The 18,797-nt window shown below is 37.8% G+C and overlaps 1 protein-coding gene and 1 pseudogene across 2 annotated transcripts in view; one reads left to right on the top strand and one right to left on the bottom strand.

Annotated features, from left to right (window-relative positions):
- Window positions 1-18,797, bottom strand: part of TIAM1 (TIAM Rac1 associated GEF 1) — a 355,527-nt gene that overhangs the window by 245,930 nt on the left and 90,800 nt on the right. For both annotated transcript variants that reach the window (XM_074214024.1, XM_074214023.1), the window contains exon 3: window positions 7,258-7,306. The gene's annotated coding sequence lies outside the window, so the exon portion shown is untranslated. The remainder of the gene's footprint in view (window positions 1-7,257; window positions 7,307-18,797) is intronic.
- LOC141504991 (isocitrate dehydrogenase [NAD] subunit gamma, mitochondrial-like) lies at window positions 16,041-16,853 on the top strand (annotated as a pseudogene).

Raw genomic sequence — 18,797 nt, 5'->3', positions numbered from 1 at the left:
CAGAGTTGAAAGATGTAATGTTCCATATAAGAAAAAACAAGAAATCCAGTTTGATGAGTCTATATATTACAGAAAGAGGAATAATAGATACAATAACAAGAAAAGTAGTTAAGGACTAGGTTGCAAAGGAAACAGAGAAGTTCAGAACAATATGAAGTTAGTAGAGTTCATTGGATATAAGCAGGAATATAGTCAGACTTGTGCTTAAGGCAAATCACTTTGGCAGTCAAGAAGAGGAAGTATTAGAGTGAGGAGAGACTTGAGACAGGAAGACTAATTAGGAGGGCATTGCAATAGTCCAGGTGAGGGATGATGAGGGCCTGAACTATGAGAATGAAAAGGAAGTGAATGTGGTAGATATTGTGGAAGATGAAACAGTAAGAATTACAATTGTAGAGATGGAAGAGATCTTGGAAACCATATGGTACAAGGCCTCCTCATTTTATAGATGAGGAAACTGAGGTTAAATTATTTGCCCAGGGTTATAGAGACAATAGGTATTGGAGGTGGGATTGGAACAGCTTCTGACTCTATGACTACATCACGTTGCCTTCCAAATTTTGCAATTAGTTGATTATGTAGGGTAAAGGAAAATGAAAACCGAAGGTTGCATATCTGGGAAATTTATTTTCTTTAAAGGAAATAGCAAAGTTCAGAAATGGGTTTGGTTTGGGTAAGAGGCAAAAAAAAGTATTTCTGTTTTAAGCATGTTGAATTTGAGATATCCATGGAATATTAAGTTAGAAATGTTCAATAGGTACTTGTTGATGGGGTTCTGGAACTCAGAAGAGAAGTGGAGGCTGTATATATCATTGTGGAAATCAGCTGCTCAGAGATAATAATTAAACCCAAGAGAGTTAATGAGGTCACAAAGTAACAAAATACACAAATCAGTGGAAAGAAGCATTGTGACAGCACAGTGATTTCTACGAACTAGGTAAAGTTGCCTTTGAGATCAAATACAGAATTACATTTTACATTTAAAACTCTTCACAATCAGCTCTAATCTTCCTTTTCAATCTTATACATTGTTCCCCTTCCCATGTCTGAATTTCTTGATGATCCTCACATTCAACCCTATTTCCTATACCTGCAATATACCTCCTTCTCCATTTTCAGTCATTTAAAATCCATAATTTCCTTTGAGAATTAGATGTGCCCATTCCACATGAAGTCTCTCTGGATCTTTCCAGCTGCTAGTGTCCTCCTTACAAAATTTTATCTTGTATTTATTTTGTATATGTGTACAGGCCTCCTCCAATAGCATGTACGTTTCGTGACAGCAGAAACGTACCTCAGTTTTTAAAATTCTCAGTTCCTAATACAATACATTGTATATACAGTAAGAATGTTTAATCTGTTCACATTTAAAGTTTGAGAGTTAGGTTTATATTTTCTTCCACTATCTCTAATATTGGATTTTTTTTCAAGTCATGTTTTTTTTCTACTCTCCAGTAAATATGTTCCTTCAGCTACTTTACTAATTTTTAAAGGTGACCTTTTCCCCCACACTCTCTTCTCTTGATCCCCTCTTTTCAGTTGTAAACCTTTTCTTTTGGGGTTCTACTTATTAGTCCCTTTTTCTCTCCTGCATTTATCTAGTTATATAATTCTTCCTCCCTTTCCTTCCTCTCAGTTGGTAAAATAGTTTTCCTCTTTCCCCTCCTCCTCTTCAATTAGTCCTATTCAACAGCTTTTACTAATTTCTTTTTTCTGAACCTTTTCCAAAAAGGATGCTTTAAGAAAAACATCTTTAAAAAAAGAACAGTTCTACTATTATGACTGTTATCCTACCTACTGAATTCAGTCAAAGCATAATAACTTGCTACAGCTCCTAATTTTAATTCATTTTGAATGCTTATATTTCAGATTACATCTTTAAAATAAAATTGTTGGATTAGATTTTTTAAGCTATTTTGCTATCCTTTTCTATTTATGGGTGAATTCATCTCGTTAATATTTATTTTCATAAATGATGTATTTCCCTTCATCCTATTCTCCTATACCTTTTTCCCTTTACATCATTCTTTTCTGCCTTTTACAAAGAGAGTCAGAAAGAAATTTGCTGAGCCCTAGTGATCTATGCTTAATAGGGAGCAGAAAACTTTGAGCATTTCCCAAGTTATCTTGTCTAGTCCATGTTTTTATTGCTGCCCTACTGGTATGAACTTTGCTGACTACCAATCCTGATCTGGGTCTAGGCAATACCACTATAAGTTTACTTTTGGTTAGAATTCTGGTAGACAACACCCCTACTGATATGAGCTTGGCTGATTAAAGAGCTATAACAACCTCATGTTTGGTTCAGGACAGTAAACATTTATTAAACATCTTCTTTGTGAAAGTTACTGGAGCACTTGCCTGAATTGATGCTGTGTGTGCTGAGAAGAACCAAAAGAACATTGTGCACACTAACAACAATATGGGGTGAGGATCAACCTTGATGGACTTCCTCACCCCATCAGTGTAATAATCAGGGAAAATTTTAGGGAATCTGTGATGGAGAATACTATTTGTATCCAGAGGAGGAACTGTGGAGTTTAAACAAAGACCAAAGCTTATTCAATTTTTAAAAGTTATCTTATATGTTATGTAATATTGTTTTCACTAATGTTTTCTTTCTTACTTTTGGATCTATTTCTTCTCTCAAAACATATTCAGTTTTGATCTATGCATATCATAGATGCAACTGTAAAGACTATACCATATTGCCTTCTGTTGGGGAGGGGGAAGGGAAGGGAAGGGAAGGAGGGAGGGAGAAAAAAAATTGTAAAACTCAAAACCTTGCAAAAAAAATGACTGTTAGAAACTACCATTGTATATAATTGGAGAAAAAATAAAATAGTTACATAATGAAAATAATAAATAAGCAAACAAATAAAGAAAGAACAAAAGAAATAAAGTCACTGGAGCTCCAAGGATAGGCTCTACTTCTGGAGAGACTACAGTATGAGGTTTTAACTTGTTAAAGAATAAGTAATAGCTTCCTCAAGGGGAAAAAAAAAATCCTAACAAACCAGCCATACTTCCTAGATATTATCCTATACCTCTCTGTCTTGTCAGATAAAGTTATCTACATGCATTGTCTCCTATTCATCTGCTCTCCCTATTTCCTAAACCCTCTGTAGTCTGGCTTCTGACCTCATTACTCGATTGAAACTGTTCTCTCCAAAGTTACTAATGACAAATTTAATGGTTTGGTGTTTTTTTTTAACAATCCTTATCCTTCTTGATCTTTCTGTATCCTTTTACATGTTGATTTTCTTCTAGGTTATAATGCCACAGATCTTTTCTGGTTTTTCTCTTACCTGTCTGGCTACTCTTTTTCAGTCTCTTTTACTAGATCTTCCAGATAATGACTACTAAGGCCAAAATTCTGTACTAGGACCTATTCTCTTATCCCTTTATAATACCTTGACTGGTAACCACATCAGTACTCAGCAATTCAAATATGATATTCAATTATCATGTTTATGTGGATGATTCCTAGATTTTATATATATCATCCCTAATTTGTCTCCTGAACTGTTTGTCATCTTCAGCTGCATCTTAGATAATGTCCCAAAGAAAGTTCAAACTCAATAACAGAACTCATTATCTTTGACCCCAAATCCTCATCTTCCAATTTTGGCAATACCATCCTTCCAGTCTCTCAAACATAAAACCTAGGGGTTATACTGAAATCCTATCTATTTCTTACCTCTCACAAATCATACTAGATTTTCCAAATTTTTCATCCCTCCTCAACCTTACCATGACTCTTTTCATCATCTCAACTGAAAAGCTTGTCTCATATTTCCACCCCTCCCCCTCAAAAAAAATTGAGGTCATTTGCCAAGAGCACCCTTTTCTCCTCTCATCATTTCATATCATACTGCTGCCTTCCACTAAATTTCCTCCTTCATATATCTCACATAATGAGGTGGACTTGCTTCTTGTGAAGATCAAGTCCCATTACAAGTAATTCCATTTTATCCCTTTATATAACACTTCTCTATCATTGTCACTCTTACTTATCTTCAGTCTCTCTTGCCACTTGCTACTTCCCTACTAATATAAACATATTTATCTCTCCCTCATTCTCAAAAAGCCTTCAGTTGATTTATCCCTCCCATAGCTCTCTTCCATTTTGTAGCTAAACTTGAGAAGGCTATCTAAAATATGTGACTCTAGTTTCTCCCCTCTTACTCTCTCTCTCTCTCTCTTTTTTTTTTTTTAGGTTTTTGCAAGGCAAATGGGGTTAAGTGGCTTGCCCAAGGCCACACAGCTAGGTAATTAAGTGTCTGAGGCTGGATTTGAACTCAGGTACTCCTGACTCCAGGGCAGGTGCTCTATCCACTGCGCCACCTAGCCGCACCTCTTACTCTCTCTTAATGCTCTATAATGTGCCTTTCAACTTCACTATGTAACCAATATTACTCTCTCCAAAGTTACTAATAACATCTCTTTTTTTATTCGTTTCTTTTGTAAGGCCTAGGTGCTAAGTAATTTGCCCAAGGTCACAGTTAGTAAGTATCAAAAGTCTGAGGCAGAATTTGAACTCAGGTCCTCCTGACTAGAGCCAGTGCTATACCCACAGTGCCACCTAGCTACCCACTCTAAAAATATCTTAATTGCTAAATCTAGTGGTCTTTTCTCATTCCTTCATCCTTTTTGATTCCTCTGCAGCCTCTTGACTGTCAATCATCCTCTTCTTGATTTTTGTGACTCAGTTCTCTCCTGGTTCTCCTCCTATCTGATTCTTCTTCTCAGTCCTCTTTTCAGGATCTTCATCCAGGTTATGCCTACTAACTGTTCTCTCTGGGGCCCTCTTCTCCCTTTCACTTGGTGATCTAATCAGCCCCTGTTCTAATGATTCTCCAATATATTTAAATGCCCTACCCCTCCTGTTGATCCCCAATCTCATATCTACAACTGTCTATTAGACATCTCAGCCTAGATGTCCTGCAAACACATTAAACTCAAATGAATTTATCATTTTTGCCTCTAAACTCTCTCCCCTTCTTAACTTCCCTATTACTGTCAAGAATACCACTATCCTCCAAGTTTTCCAGATTCAGAACCTAGATCATTTTCAAATTCTTACTTTCTTACCCCTCATATTCAACCTGTTGCTAAGGTCTACTGATTTCATCTTCATAAAAACTCTCAGATACACCAACTTCTTTCCTTTCATTTTGCCACTACTCTGGTACACTTCCTACCACAAGTCTGCCATTCCTGGTGATCCTCTACTCAGCCACCAAAGTTATTTTCCTTTTTTTTTTTTGAATTAAAGATATTATTTGAGTTTTGCAATTTTTCCCCCAATCTTACTTCCCTCCCCCCACCCCATCACAGAAAGCAATCTGTCATTCTTTACTTTGTTTCCATGTTGTACATTGATCCAAATTGAGTGTAATGAGAGAGAAATCATATTCCTAAGGAAGAAACACAAAGTATACGACATAACGAGATCAGACAATAAGATCTTTTTTTTCCCTAAATTAAAGGGAATAGTCCTTGAACTCTGTTCAAACTCCACAGTTCTTTATCTGGATATAGATGGCATTTTCCATTGCAGACATCCCAAAATTGTCCCTTATTGTTGCACTGATGGAACAAGCAAGTCCATCAAGGTTGAACATCACCCCCATGGTGCTGTTAGAGTGTGCAGAGTTTTTCTGGTTCTGCTCATCTCACTCAGCATCAGTTCATGCAAATCCCCCCAGGTTTCCCTGAATTCCCATCCCTCCTGGTTTCTAATAGAACAATAATGTTCCATGACATACATATACCACAGTTTGCTAAGCCATTCCCCAATCAAAGGACATTTACTTGATTTCCAATTCTTTGCCACCACAAACAGGGCTGCTATGAATATTTTTGTACAAGCGATGTTTTTACCCTTTTTCAACATCTCTTCAGAGTATAGACCCAGTGGTGGTATTGTTGGATCAAAGGGTATGCTCTTTTTTTCAGGTTTTTTGTAAGGCAAACGGGGTTAAATGGCTTGCCAAAGGCCACACAGCTAGGTAATTATTAAGTGTCTGAGACCAGATTTGAACCCAGGTATTCCTGACTCCAGGGCCAGTGTTTTATCTACTAGGCCACCTAGCCACCGCAAGGGTATTCTCACTTTTGAGCCCTTTGGGCGTAGTTCCAAATTTCTCTCCAGAAAGGCTGGATGAGTTCACAGCTCCACCAACAGTGTAATATTGTCCCAGATTTCCCACAACACTTCCAACAATGATCATTATCCTTTCTGGTCATATTGGCCAGTCCACCAAAGTTATTTTCATAAAATGTAAGTTTGAATATGTCACCCCAACTCAGTAAACTCCAGTAGCTCCTTATTGCCCCCAGGGTCAAATATAGTCTTTTATTTGTGGTTCAAATCTCTTCATAACCAAACCCCAAAACACACACCTTTCTGGTTTCCATCTTCTTTTTCTTTTGTTTTCTTTTCTATTTTTTTAAGTATTCATCTTATATCTCGCCTCCAATGTACTCTTTGATCCCACAACAGTGACATCCTTGCTTGTCCTAGAATAAAGCATTCTGCCTGCAGACTGGGGGTATTTTAACAAACCCAAGACTTTCCCTCATCATCTCCACTTCCTGGATTCCTTGGCTTTTTTTCTCTTAATTCCAGTACATCTTCTTTGTTGAATATATCCTGTACATATTTTGCTATTTCTATATATACATAGTTATTTGTATTCTGTCTCTCCCAAGAAATTGGAAGATAGTGATTGATTGTCTTTTGCCTTTATAGTACAGTGCTTAGCAGAGTAGTGTGCCTAGTACTTAAGAATAATAAATGTTTATTCATGAACTAATAATTCCATTGGCTTTTCATATAAGCTCTAGCCAGGGCTGACTTGGTTCTAGAACAGTGATTCAGGGCAACAAGGCTTAAGGAAATCTCAATGGCAAAAAATACTAGGTATAACACATTACATGTGACTCCTCAAATGGTCAACTCTTCTAAACACTTATTAGTAATATAAGAGTAAATCAGTTTCCAGAATTCTCTGCTCTCTTACTCTAGCTACCAAAGCTTAAAAATTGCAATAAGTCTTGGGAATCTGAATGTGTACTCAAGCAAATACATACATATAAAGTATTTCGAAGGTTATGCTTTTTTTTTTCATCCTCAAGGAGGGAACACGTGAAAAGATAATACTCCACATGTGTTAACTATTCATTTGGTAAGCTCAAGAATTTAAGAGCAACTTTTAACTAATTTGAAATAATAAATATCAAGGATCATACCTGACTGGGATGTAGCTTGATTTTCATCTTTCATTTCATGGCATGAAGTCTAAAAAAATAATAAAAGAAAAGGGAAGAAGAAAAGGGTTACAAAGAATAGCAATTATTTCTCATTAATATTTTTGATTCCTCAACTGATTTTGGTCAGCAGGAGGAAGTACAACTGGTCAAAATATCAGGAAGATAATGAATATATTCCAAGCATTTTATAAAACATGAGTGGTTTCCAGCCAAGATGATGGAGAGAAGACAGGCACTGCATTACGTGTTCCCTGTATCTCCTCAAAAATAACATGAAAGAGACCTCTTAACAGGAAGTCGATCAACAAAATCCAGAAAAAGAAACTAGGAGAAGAACACCTACCAAAAGGGTTAGTTTCAGGGGACCGTGGGTGAACTGGGAGAGGAGACCAGAGGATCAGCACAGCCATGGGGGAAAGCCAAAGGACTGAGTGCTTTAGCCTCAGATACCTTGGTGAGAGGCAGTTCAAGAACCAACTTTAGTCATAGAGTCTTTGGCCAAGGGGAGGGGAGGTCTGCAGCCTGGAAATCCTGAAGTCCATACTTTTGGAGTATTCTTCCAGGAATAAACCTTGGGGGGGGGGGCTGGCCCCCTCCCCCCATCTCCGCAAGCACAGGTGTGGACTAAGGAGCCCACTCAGCTGAAAGGAAGATTGGCTTCCAGCCCATTGTTCAAGGTCAAATCAAATCCTACTGCCCCCTCCTCGTTCCCTCCAGAGAAAGCAACCAGCACCCCCTACTGGCCAGCCCAAGGAATTACTAAGCCAACTGAACAAAGCTTCTAGGATCTTCAAAAGCAAACCTCTGAGAGCCAGATCCTCCCCCAACACAAGATCCTAGAAAAATGAAGAAAAACCAGCAAAAGGGGGACCCATGAAGAAATACTTAGAAAGACCTGATTCTAACCCAGAGAGATCTAGCACTTCTGAGAATATGAATAGGTCTCCAGCCCAGAAAGACTTCCTTGAATAAATCAGGAAGAAGTTTAAAAATCAATTGGAAAATTTGGGAAAAGAAACTTAAGAGAAAATTAACACATTGCAACAAGAAAAGAAAACACTGGAAAATACAATTGGACAAATATAAAAAGAAAATAATTCTTTCAAATCCTCAATTGGGTAAATGCAAAAAGAAAATAATTCTCTCAAATCATCAATTGGGCAAATGGAAAATTCCTTCAAAAATAGAACTGACCAATTGGAAAAGGAGTTGCAAAAGGTAAATAAAGAAAATTCTTCTCTAGAAAAAAGAATGAATCTGTGGAAATGAATGACATCATGAGGCAACAAGATTCTGTTTTTTTTTCTTTTAGGGTTTTGTAAGGCAAATGGGGTTAAGTGGCTTGCCCAAGGCCACACAGCTAGGTAATTATTAAGTGTCTGAGGCTGGATTTGAACCCAGGTACTCCTGACTCCAGGGCCAGTGCTTTATCCACTATGCCACCTAGCCACCCCCAACAAGATTCTGTTAAACAAAACCAAATGATTGAAAAAATACACAAAATGTAAAATATCTCATCAGCAAAACCACTGACCTTGAGAACCAATTGTAAAAGGACAACCTGAGAATTATAGGACTTCCTGAAAACACTGAAGAAGAAAAAAAGGCCTAGACTTAATATTACAGGATTTAGTGATGGAAAACTCCCCTATAATCGTGGAACCAGAGGGCAAAATGGTCATTGAAAGAATACATTGATCCCCTCTGTAAAGAGATCCTAAAAGGAAAACACCAAAAATGTTGTGGTCAAATTCCAGAACTATCAGATAAAAGAGAAAATCCTGTAAGCAGCCAGAAAGAAACAATTTAAATACCAAGGAATCACAGTAAGGATTATGCAGGACATGGCTGCATCAACATTAAGGGATCGAAGGGCCTGGAATGAAATATTCCAAAGAGCAAGGGAGCTTGGAATGCAGCCAAGAATCCCCTATCCAGCAAAGCTAAGCCTTCTCTTCCAGGGGAAAAGATGGACATTTAATGAACTGGGAGGCTTCCAACATTTCCTAACAAAAAGACCAAAGCTAAATAGAAAATTTGGATATCAAATAGGAGGCTCAAGAGACACATAAAAAGGTAAAAAAAAAGAAAAAAGGTAAACAAAAAAACTGCTATCCAATAAGATGAAACAATCTAAATCCTTACTTTAAAAAAAAGACTCTAATAACTCTCAAGAATTGTAACTGTATTAGAGAGAATACACTTAGCCAGAAGTGATGGATACTCATAGCTTTTCTGTCACTCAGATAGAATGATTTAAAAACAATACCTCCTTAGGGGGACAGTAAGGAGATGGGAGGATGGAGGAGACTGAATAGGGTAAATCTCATTATATCAATAGCTACAAAAGATCTACTGTAATAGAAGTGAAGAAGGGAGTAGGTGGGAACCACTTGAATCATCATCTCATCAGACTTGGCTTAAAGTTAACTTACACACATTCAGTTAAGTTAAGAAACTTATCTTACCTTTCAAGAATTAAAAGGAGAAAAGGGAGGGAGAGGCTAGGTGGCGCAGTGGATAGAGCACCAGTCCTGGAGTCAGGAGTACCTGAGTTCAAATCTGGCCTCAGACACTTAATAATTACCTAGCTGTGTGGCCTTGGGCAAGCCACTTAACCCCATTGCCTTCCAAAAAAGCCTAAAAAGGGGGGGGGGGTACAGGAAGGGGATAAAAAGGGGGAACTAACAGAAGGAAGAGAAAGATGATAGTGAAAAGGGGAAAGAAAGGGGAAGGGGGCTGATATAGGAGGGCAAGCACAGTGAAGGTGGCAGTATTCAGAAATAAAATATTGGGATTATGGATGAAGGGAAAAAAAGGGAAAAATGCAAACAGGGAAGGCAATAAAGGAGGGCAATAAAGAGTTGTTAACTATAACTTTGAATGTGAATGGCATGAAATGTAAGGAAATAGCCAGGTGGATTAAAAAGCAGAATCCTGCAATATGCTGCTTAAAAGAAACTGATTTGAAGCAGAGATATACATTTAAAGTAAAAGTAAAAGGTTGGAGCTGAACTGAAAAAAGCAGGGGTTGCAATTTTTATCTCAGACAAAGCAGCTGCAAAAATAGTGTTAAAAGAGATAAGGAAGGACTCTATATTGCCCTAAAGATACCATAGACAATAAAATAATTTCAATAATAAATATGGGTGGCTAGGTGGCATAGTGGATAAAGCATTGGCCCTGGAGTCAGGAGTACCTGGGTTCAAATCCAGTCTCAGACATTTAATAATTACCTAGCTGTGTGGCCTTAGGCAAGCCACTCAACTCCATTTGCCTTGCAAAAACCTTAAAAAAAATAATAAATATGTATACACCCAATGGTGTAGCATCCAAAATCTTAGAGGAGAAGTTGAAAGAGCTACAGGAAGACATAGACTGCAAAACTCTACTAGTGGGAATGGCTTAACAAACTATGGTATATGTATGTCATAGAACATTATTGTTCTATTAGAAACCAGGAAAGATGGGAAATTAAGGAAGCATGGAAGAATTTTCACAAACTGATGTGAGATGAGCAGAACCAGAGAAACATAGTACTCCCTGATGGCTACATAGGGGTGCTGATCAACCTTGATGAACTTGCTCATTCCATCAGTGAAGCAACCAGGGACAATTTGGGGCTATCTGCAATGGAGAATACCATCAGTATCCAGAGAAAGAACTGTGGAGTTTGAACAAAGACCAAGGACCTTTAATTTAGAAAAAAAAACTGATATCTTATTGCCTGATCTTGCTATCTCTTATACTTTATGTTACTTCCTTAAGGATATGATTTCTCTTTCATCACATTCAACTTAGATCAGTGTATACCATGGAAACAATTTAAAGACTAACAGACTGCCTTCTGTGGGGAGTGGGGGGAGGGAAGCAAGATTAGGGGGGAAATTGTAGAACTCAAAATAAATAAACTTTTTTTAATAGATTTTTCAAGGCAATGAGGTTAAGTGGCTTGCCCAAGGCCACAAAGCTAGGCAATTATTAAGTGTCTGAGGCTGCATTTGAACTCAAGTACTCCTGACTCGAGGGCCAGTGCTCTATCCACTGTACCACCTAGCCACCCTATAAATAAATGCTTTAAGAAAAAAACATGAGTGGTAACAACAAAATAAAACCCCATCACATAGTGAACTTACCAAATATGACAGATGGGAATTTTTGTGGGAATTTTATAAATTAAATTGGAAAATTTAAGTAAAAATCTCAATGATGTCCTCCAATTTCCTCATGTTTCTCATTTGAATTCAGAGCTTTCCTGAATTTTAAAGAAAAAAAAATTATTTTTACCTTTTTCTTTTCTCTTGTCTCTCTATTCTAATGTAAGTTGTTTTTTTTTGGGGGGGGGATTGCAAAGGCATAAAGTGATGCTAAGGAATATAATCAGAAAGTATTGAATATAACTTTTTTGAGTACTATTATTCTGGTTTATTTATTTTATATTATTACAATAATTTGTTGTGAGAGTGAACATAAACCCCACTCCCCCCTCAAAAAAAGTGAGAGGAAACCTCAAGAGTAGTGAGAGAGAAAGAAAAGTGTATTTCAGTCTTGGTTCAGATTCCAATGGCTCTGAATCTGGGATGAGGTGCCTTCCCCATCATAGCCACCAAAGAAGTTGCTTCAATATTTTCCCCCATTTGCTGTTACTAGCTATGTTTCCCTCCACTCTATTCCTCCCCACTCTCATTTATTCCATTCTTTCTCTCTCTCTGTTCATCCTGTCCCTGCTCAGAAGTAGTATCTGAGTACCCTCTCCCACAATCTTCCCTCTCTTCTATCACATACTCCCTCCTTCCCTCACCCCATTCCCCATTATTCCATCTCTTTCTTTTCATTTTTCTCTAGGGTAAGATAGATTTCTATACCCTATTAAGTGTGTATGTTATTTTCTCCCTGAGTCATTTCTGATGAGAAAGAAGACTCACTCATTCTCCCTCAACTTCCCCCTTTCCATTCCATTGAAAAAGCTTTTTTCTTGACTCTTATGTGAAATATCTTAGCCCCTTCTTCCTCTCCTTTCTCTTCCTCCCAGCATTTTCCTTCATCACTCACTGATTCCATCTTTGTAATATATTATACCATTATATTCTACTCCTTCCTGTGCCTTGTCTATATATGCTCCTTCTAACTGCTCTTATGAATGAGAAAGTTCATATGAGTTATCAGTATCTTCTTTCCATGCAGGAAAACAAATAGTTCAACATCATTAAGTTCCTCTTAATTAGTCCTCATTCACTCACTTTCTGCTTTACCTGAATCCTGTACTTGGAGATCAAACTTTCTGATCAGCTCTGGTTGTTTCAATAGGAATGTTTGAAAAATCCCCTATTTCATTGAAAGGCCATCTTTTCCCTGAAAGAGGATGCTCAGTTTTCCTGGGTAGTTGATTCTTACTTGTAAACCAAGATCTTTTGCCTTCTAGAATATTATATTCCAAGTCCTATGAGCCCTTAATGTAGATGCTGTCAAATCCCGTGTAAATCTGACTATAGAGCCAGAGTAGCTGAATTGTTCGTTTCTGGCAGTTTTTAATATTTTCTCTTTGATCTGGGAGTTTTGGAATTTGGTTATAATATTCCTGGGAGTTTTTCTTTTGGTATGTCTTTCAGGAGGTGATTGAATTGCCTCAATTTCTATTTTACCCTCTGCTTCTAGGATCTCTTGAAAAATGAAATCTAGGCTTTTTTTTTCTTGATCATGATTTTCAGGTAGCCTAGTAATTTTTAAATTATCTCTTCTGGATCTGTTTTTTTTTTTGAGGTCAGTTGTTTTTCCAATGAGATATTTCACATTTTCTTCTAATTTTTATTTTTTGGGGGGTACAATTTTATTTCTTCTTGATTTCTTGCAAAGTCATCTGTTTCCTTTAGTTCCATTCTACATTTGAAGGAGTTATTTTCTTCAGAGAGCTATTTTTAATCTCCTTTTCCAGCTGGCCAATTCTACTTTATAAGAAATTCTTCTTCTCATTTGCCTTTGGTTTTGCTTTTTCCATTTGGCCTAAACTGGTTTTAAACATTTTATTTTCTTCAGTATTTTTTGTATTTCTTTCACCAAGCTGCTGGTTTGGTTTTCATAATTTATGTGCATCACTCTCATTTTTTTCTCCTAACTTTTCCTTAATTGCTTTTCAGCCTTTTTTTGAGCTTATCCATAGCCTGAGTCCATTTTCTATTTCTCTTGGAGGTTTTTAGATACAGAAGCTTTGACTCTGATATATTCTGAGTATGTATTTTGAACCTCCATGGGACCAAAGTAATTTTCTATGGTCAGATTCTTCTTTTTCTGTTGTTTACTCATTACCTCAGCCTGTGACTGATTTACTGCACTTCCAAAGCTTTGGGGATTTTGGAGGACACTCCACAGGGAACTTAATTCCTCCAAGATCTGCTCTGACTGCTCTCTTGCCTGTGCATGTTGATGATGCCTGGCCCTCCCCTCTGCCCTGGAGCTGTGAAGAGGGTACTTGCTTGGGGTGGCTAGGTGGCGCAGTGGATAGAGCACCAGCCCTGGAGTCTGGAGTACCTGAGTTCAAATCCAGCCTCAGACACTTAATAATTACCTAGCTTTGTGGCCTTGGGCAAGCCACTTAATACCATTTGCCTTGCAAAAAACTTAAAAAAAAAAGATGGTCCTTGCTTGGCTATGGTAGTGTGCCCAGACTGCATCCAAGATCTGAGGGTAGGCAAACAGCTGAGTCCTGCCCCAGGAAGAGCAGAGAAACCTCTGTAGTCTCCCACAACTCCCTTACCATCTGGGGGCTAGGAGTTCTGGAAGTGCTGGGTGGCCTCCCCAATTCCCACTTTAAGTTGAAAATGAATCTTGGTGCTCTGACTCTTCCAGGAACAAGCTACTGTATCATTGATGGTTTTAATGTAGGTGGATAATATCACAGGTGGGTTTTCTAGATTTGGTTCAGCCAGATGAAGCAATGGATAGAGCAGGGCTACTCTGAGGCCAATGCTCCACTCTACACTCACTCTGACGCAGCAGAGTTCTTTCATCATTCCTTCAGGTTGTTCCTGGTGATCCCTGGGCCAAGAGGTCTGGAAACTGCCCCCTCTGCCACAGATCCAGGTGCCCCCAGGTACCCAGGTACCACATGGGGTTGTTCCTGGAAGGCTGGAGCTGGTTTACTCCAGCCAGTGTTGCACTGCACTGGGGCTGCACAGCAGTTCTTTCCAACTCCCACTCCCAGTGAAACAGACTTTTTCTGTGGATCTTCTAAGTTGTCTTGGACTGGGAAATTGTATCACTCAGTCTTTCTGTGGGTTCTGCCCCTCTAAATTTTGGCTAGAGTTATAATTTGATGGCTTTTAAAGTTTTGGGGGGAATGAGTTTTCAGAAATTCCTGTTTTTATGCTGCCATCTTGGCTCCACCTCTACTTTACTGAATTTTTAACATATTCAATATTTGTTACTATGTACAGAACTTTTTTCTTCCTTCCTATTTACCTAAATTAGTAGAAGTCAGTTTAGAATTCAAAGTAAAACGCCCTTAAATGAGAAGCAGACAAAAATATAAACAGAAAGATAAAGAATTAAAAACTTCAATGGATGCTGAAAAACCTAAATTTGAAAAATTTGCTTTTCTCAATTCATATCTCAAATGAAATAAATGTTGATTAACTTTCAAATAGGCAGGGAACTTTTGCAATCAAAAGCAACTTATTCTCTAAAACATTAAAAAATAAGTATAATGCAAAATCTTTAGTATCAATTACCAAGATTGGCACATTCTATTAATGTATAATTCTATTTGGAAGCATTTCCTCAAATGGAATCTAAATCTACCTCAATGCAACTTTACAGGCAACAATTGCTTCTCATGTCTCCCATTTTAACAGTCCTTCAAATATCTAAATACAGACATCATAACATTCTATGAGTTCTATTTTCTAAGTTCCTTGTTCCATGATTCTTAAATGGCATGAACTTAAGACCCATAAGTATCCTGCTGGATGTTCTGGGTCATCCTTTGCTGTTGACAAAGAACCAGTAATGAATCTTTCAACCTATCACTCAACAAATTCTCAATATACTTGAGTTGGAACTCAAAAGAGTATAATTCACTGATTGATGTGGCTCTCACAACACTCCTATGGAGTAAACAGGGACTATAATACATATGAAACAGGTGAGGAAAGAGACACCTAGAAAGGAAAAATGCCATTTAACATGGAAGTATATAGTATGAAAGTCTCAATTGTTTTATAAAAATTAGGAATTAATGTCTGAACAGTGTCTGGTAATCTTAATTTCCATGATTCCTTTGGAGCCTGTGTGTGTGTGTGTGTGTGTGTGTGTGTGTGTGTGTGTCCCTTCCCCTCTTCACCAATCAGAATGAAGAAATGATAGACTGATACAGAGAATATCTTCTGGTTAAAAAAAATTAAGAAAGAATATATTCTTGAATTTAATAGGAATAATATTTGTCTTCATTCTCAAAAAAGACGATGACATCAGGGAGGTGATGCCATGACAAACTAGTGAATTGGATTTGAGTGAGGGGGTGCTGTGCTAAGATACCAGTTTCACTTTCACCTCCCAAACCATCTGGGTGCAGTCCTGATATGAATCAGGACAACTGGAGATGGCCCTAGATGTGAAACATCAAGACAAAGGATTAAATGACTTGCCCAAGGGCACACAACTAATACATGTCTGAGGCTGGATACAAACTCCAGTCCTGTTGCCCCAGCTAGCTGAACCAAATCTAGCAAAGCTACTTATGACATTATCCACATACATCAAAGCCATCAATGAGACAGCAGCTTGTGCCTGGAAGAGTCAGAGCATCAAGATTCATTTTCAACTATGGTAAAGTGGTGATGACAGCTAACAGCACCTTGAAGGTCATCTTAAAGCTAAGGGCCATTAGTCACCCTTTGAAACCTCTGTCATAGAGGCCAACACACTGTGACTGTGATTCCTGGTAATGGCCCTGCATATGAGCTCATGTTGCATCTCAAGTCTGTATTCAGGCATGACTGTTTACCTGTGTTTTTGAATGGGTTCAAGTGAACTCTAATGCTGATGAGGAAGATATCTGCAATGCCATCATGGCCATAAAATACAACCATGTAAAAACATCAAAACCAACTATAATCTGCCACCATCCTATATATCCAGTAATAACACTCTTTGTGCTAGTTTAGACCTCTATTCTAATGTTGTCCACTGTAAGAGTGCCAAGCATAGTGACCCACCGCAAATACAAAGACATTCTTATCATTAGGGAGAATATAGAAGGACAGTAGGTGTAATGAGAGCTTGAAGATCATCACCAAAGTCAAGTCTTTGCACATTGGTGAATATACTTTACAGCTGACCCAGAAAATGGGGCACTGGTCAGCATCATGCAACTGCAAAATGGCCTCTTCCTCCAGTGCTGTAAGGAAATGGTTTCAGGCTATCCAAACATTACTTTTGAGAGTTTTATCATGGACAACACCATAATGTAAGCAGTATCTCAGTCCCAACAATATGATGTCATGCAATGCTCAATCATTATGACAACATCATTGAGAATATCGGCACCTAGGGGCCCAGGTCTTATGGCTGGGGCAAATTAAGGAGATAGATAGACGATATAGATAGATTGAGATAGAGATAGAGATAGAGATAGAGATAGAGATAGAGATAGAGATAGAGATAGATAGAGATAGAGATAGAAGATATAGAGATAGAGATAGAGAAAGAGATATATAGATACGCAATTTCTGAAACAGTAACCCAAAACTCAAAAAACCTACAACCACCCTATTAGCCAGCTGCATAAGACTGGATTATCACAATTCCACTTATATGCCACTTCAATTCATAATACTAACATTAATAGCCAATGAAAATATGCCCACCTTAGATGTAGGGAGCCAGGTCAATCTACTACATCAGAGTAAACAAAGTTCCACCTTCACATACTCCAAACTGTATTGACCATTTATTGGCTTCTAATATCTGCTTGTCAGGAAACTGAGTTTGGAGAAGGGGGTACTTCCTCCTAAGTCCCAAGTGTGCTCTTCTTTTCTCATTGCTTCATATGTTAAAACAATTCTGTCCCCTCTTTTTTATTCTTTGTCTAATAGTGGAGGTCAACTTAATTAATTACATTACCCCAATTAAGCTAAGTGATATAATGTGAAGTCCTTATTCCTTGTCCAAGGGAGAACATATCTAAACAACCCTGATCAAATGTGATGACAATCCACAAAAGTTTAAGGAAATAGTAAATGAGGAGAGAACATTCAAGTTCCTGAGAAGGAATTGCTTAGAAGCAGAGGAAGCTCTTTGACTTCAACCTGCCCTCCCCCTGTCTTAACCAAAGGACCTTGTGAACTTCATAGGGTCTGGAGGATTTTGTACTTCCTACCTTCTCATCAGTGACATAGTGGTGACAGCATTAAAAGCCAAGGACAAACTAGACAGAGATAAAAGATCTTACAATCAGCCTGATCCTCTCCACCCCAACTCTTTGTTTTTGTTTTTTGTTACCAGGCAATGGGGTTAAGTGACTTACCCAAGGCCACACAGCTAGGTAATTATTAAGTGCCTGAGACTGAATTTGAACTCAGGTCCTACTGACTCCAGGGCCAGTGCACTATCCACTGCACCACCTAGCTGCCCCCACCCCACACTCTTTCCAAAAACAAAAATAAACCAAATAAACAAAAACAAAACAAACAAACAAAATAAACCAAAAAAACCTGTACAAATGCAGAACTAAACCTAAGGAGATTCCAGCAAAAAGACCTAAAGAAATTGTAAATTATTTATATGCCACTTGTGCTCTATTAATTTGGGTCCACTTCTCCCTAGATTCTATGTACTAATGGGAGAAGGTATCACAGACATTGGAAGGCGGGGAGCTTTTTAGCATCAAATATACTACACCACACAAGATATTCTTTCTGGAAGCTAATTAACTCTGGATGGCTAATTGATATCAACTAATAACCAAGGTTTGGAAGCAAATCAGGAGGAGCCTATTAGGAACCCTGAGGGGATGTAAGTATCACATTTGGGGGCTCAATTTATCAGAGTGAGGAGAAATAAGAATAATCATATGAAAACTATGCTACATTTGAATCCTTAAATGTGTATGCTTTTTGGTGGATGTTGAGCTCAAATTAAAAAAAATTTAAGAAAAAGATGAAGTGACTCTACTATTTACTATTAACCAAATCAAAAAAAAAAAGAAGGGATAGGTCCTAGTTTTCCTGGAGGATCAATCTTCCCACTATTCTACTTGTAAATCAAAACCTCTAACTGAACTTTGTGTTTGTTTTGCTTTACTGAAAGAATTTCATCTTTTGTTTCACGAATATAATAAAATGTGAAGTAGAAATTGCCTGAGTCAGAAGGTTTGGGAATTAGTAGAAGAAACTGTCAATCAAAAATGTCTCTCTAAGCAAAGTGCTTATACATGAATAAATGGTGTCTGACAGATTTTAGGTAAATGTAGTGTGCAGACAATTTTTCTACCACTGAGCTAACTAGTAAAACTAAAATTTTCCTCA

The sequence above is a fragment of the Macrotis lagotis genome, chromosome 1 (assembly GCF_037893015.1).
Source record: "Macrotis lagotis isolate mMagLag1 chromosome 1, bilby.v1.9.chrom.fasta, whole genome shotgun sequence".
Lineage (NCBI taxonomy): Eukaryota > Metazoa > Chordata > Mammalia > Peramelemorphia > Peramelidae > Macrotis > Macrotis lagotis.
The sequence above is the reverse complement of the archived record's forward strand: the minus strand, read 5'-3'. Positions and strand labels throughout refer to the sequence as shown.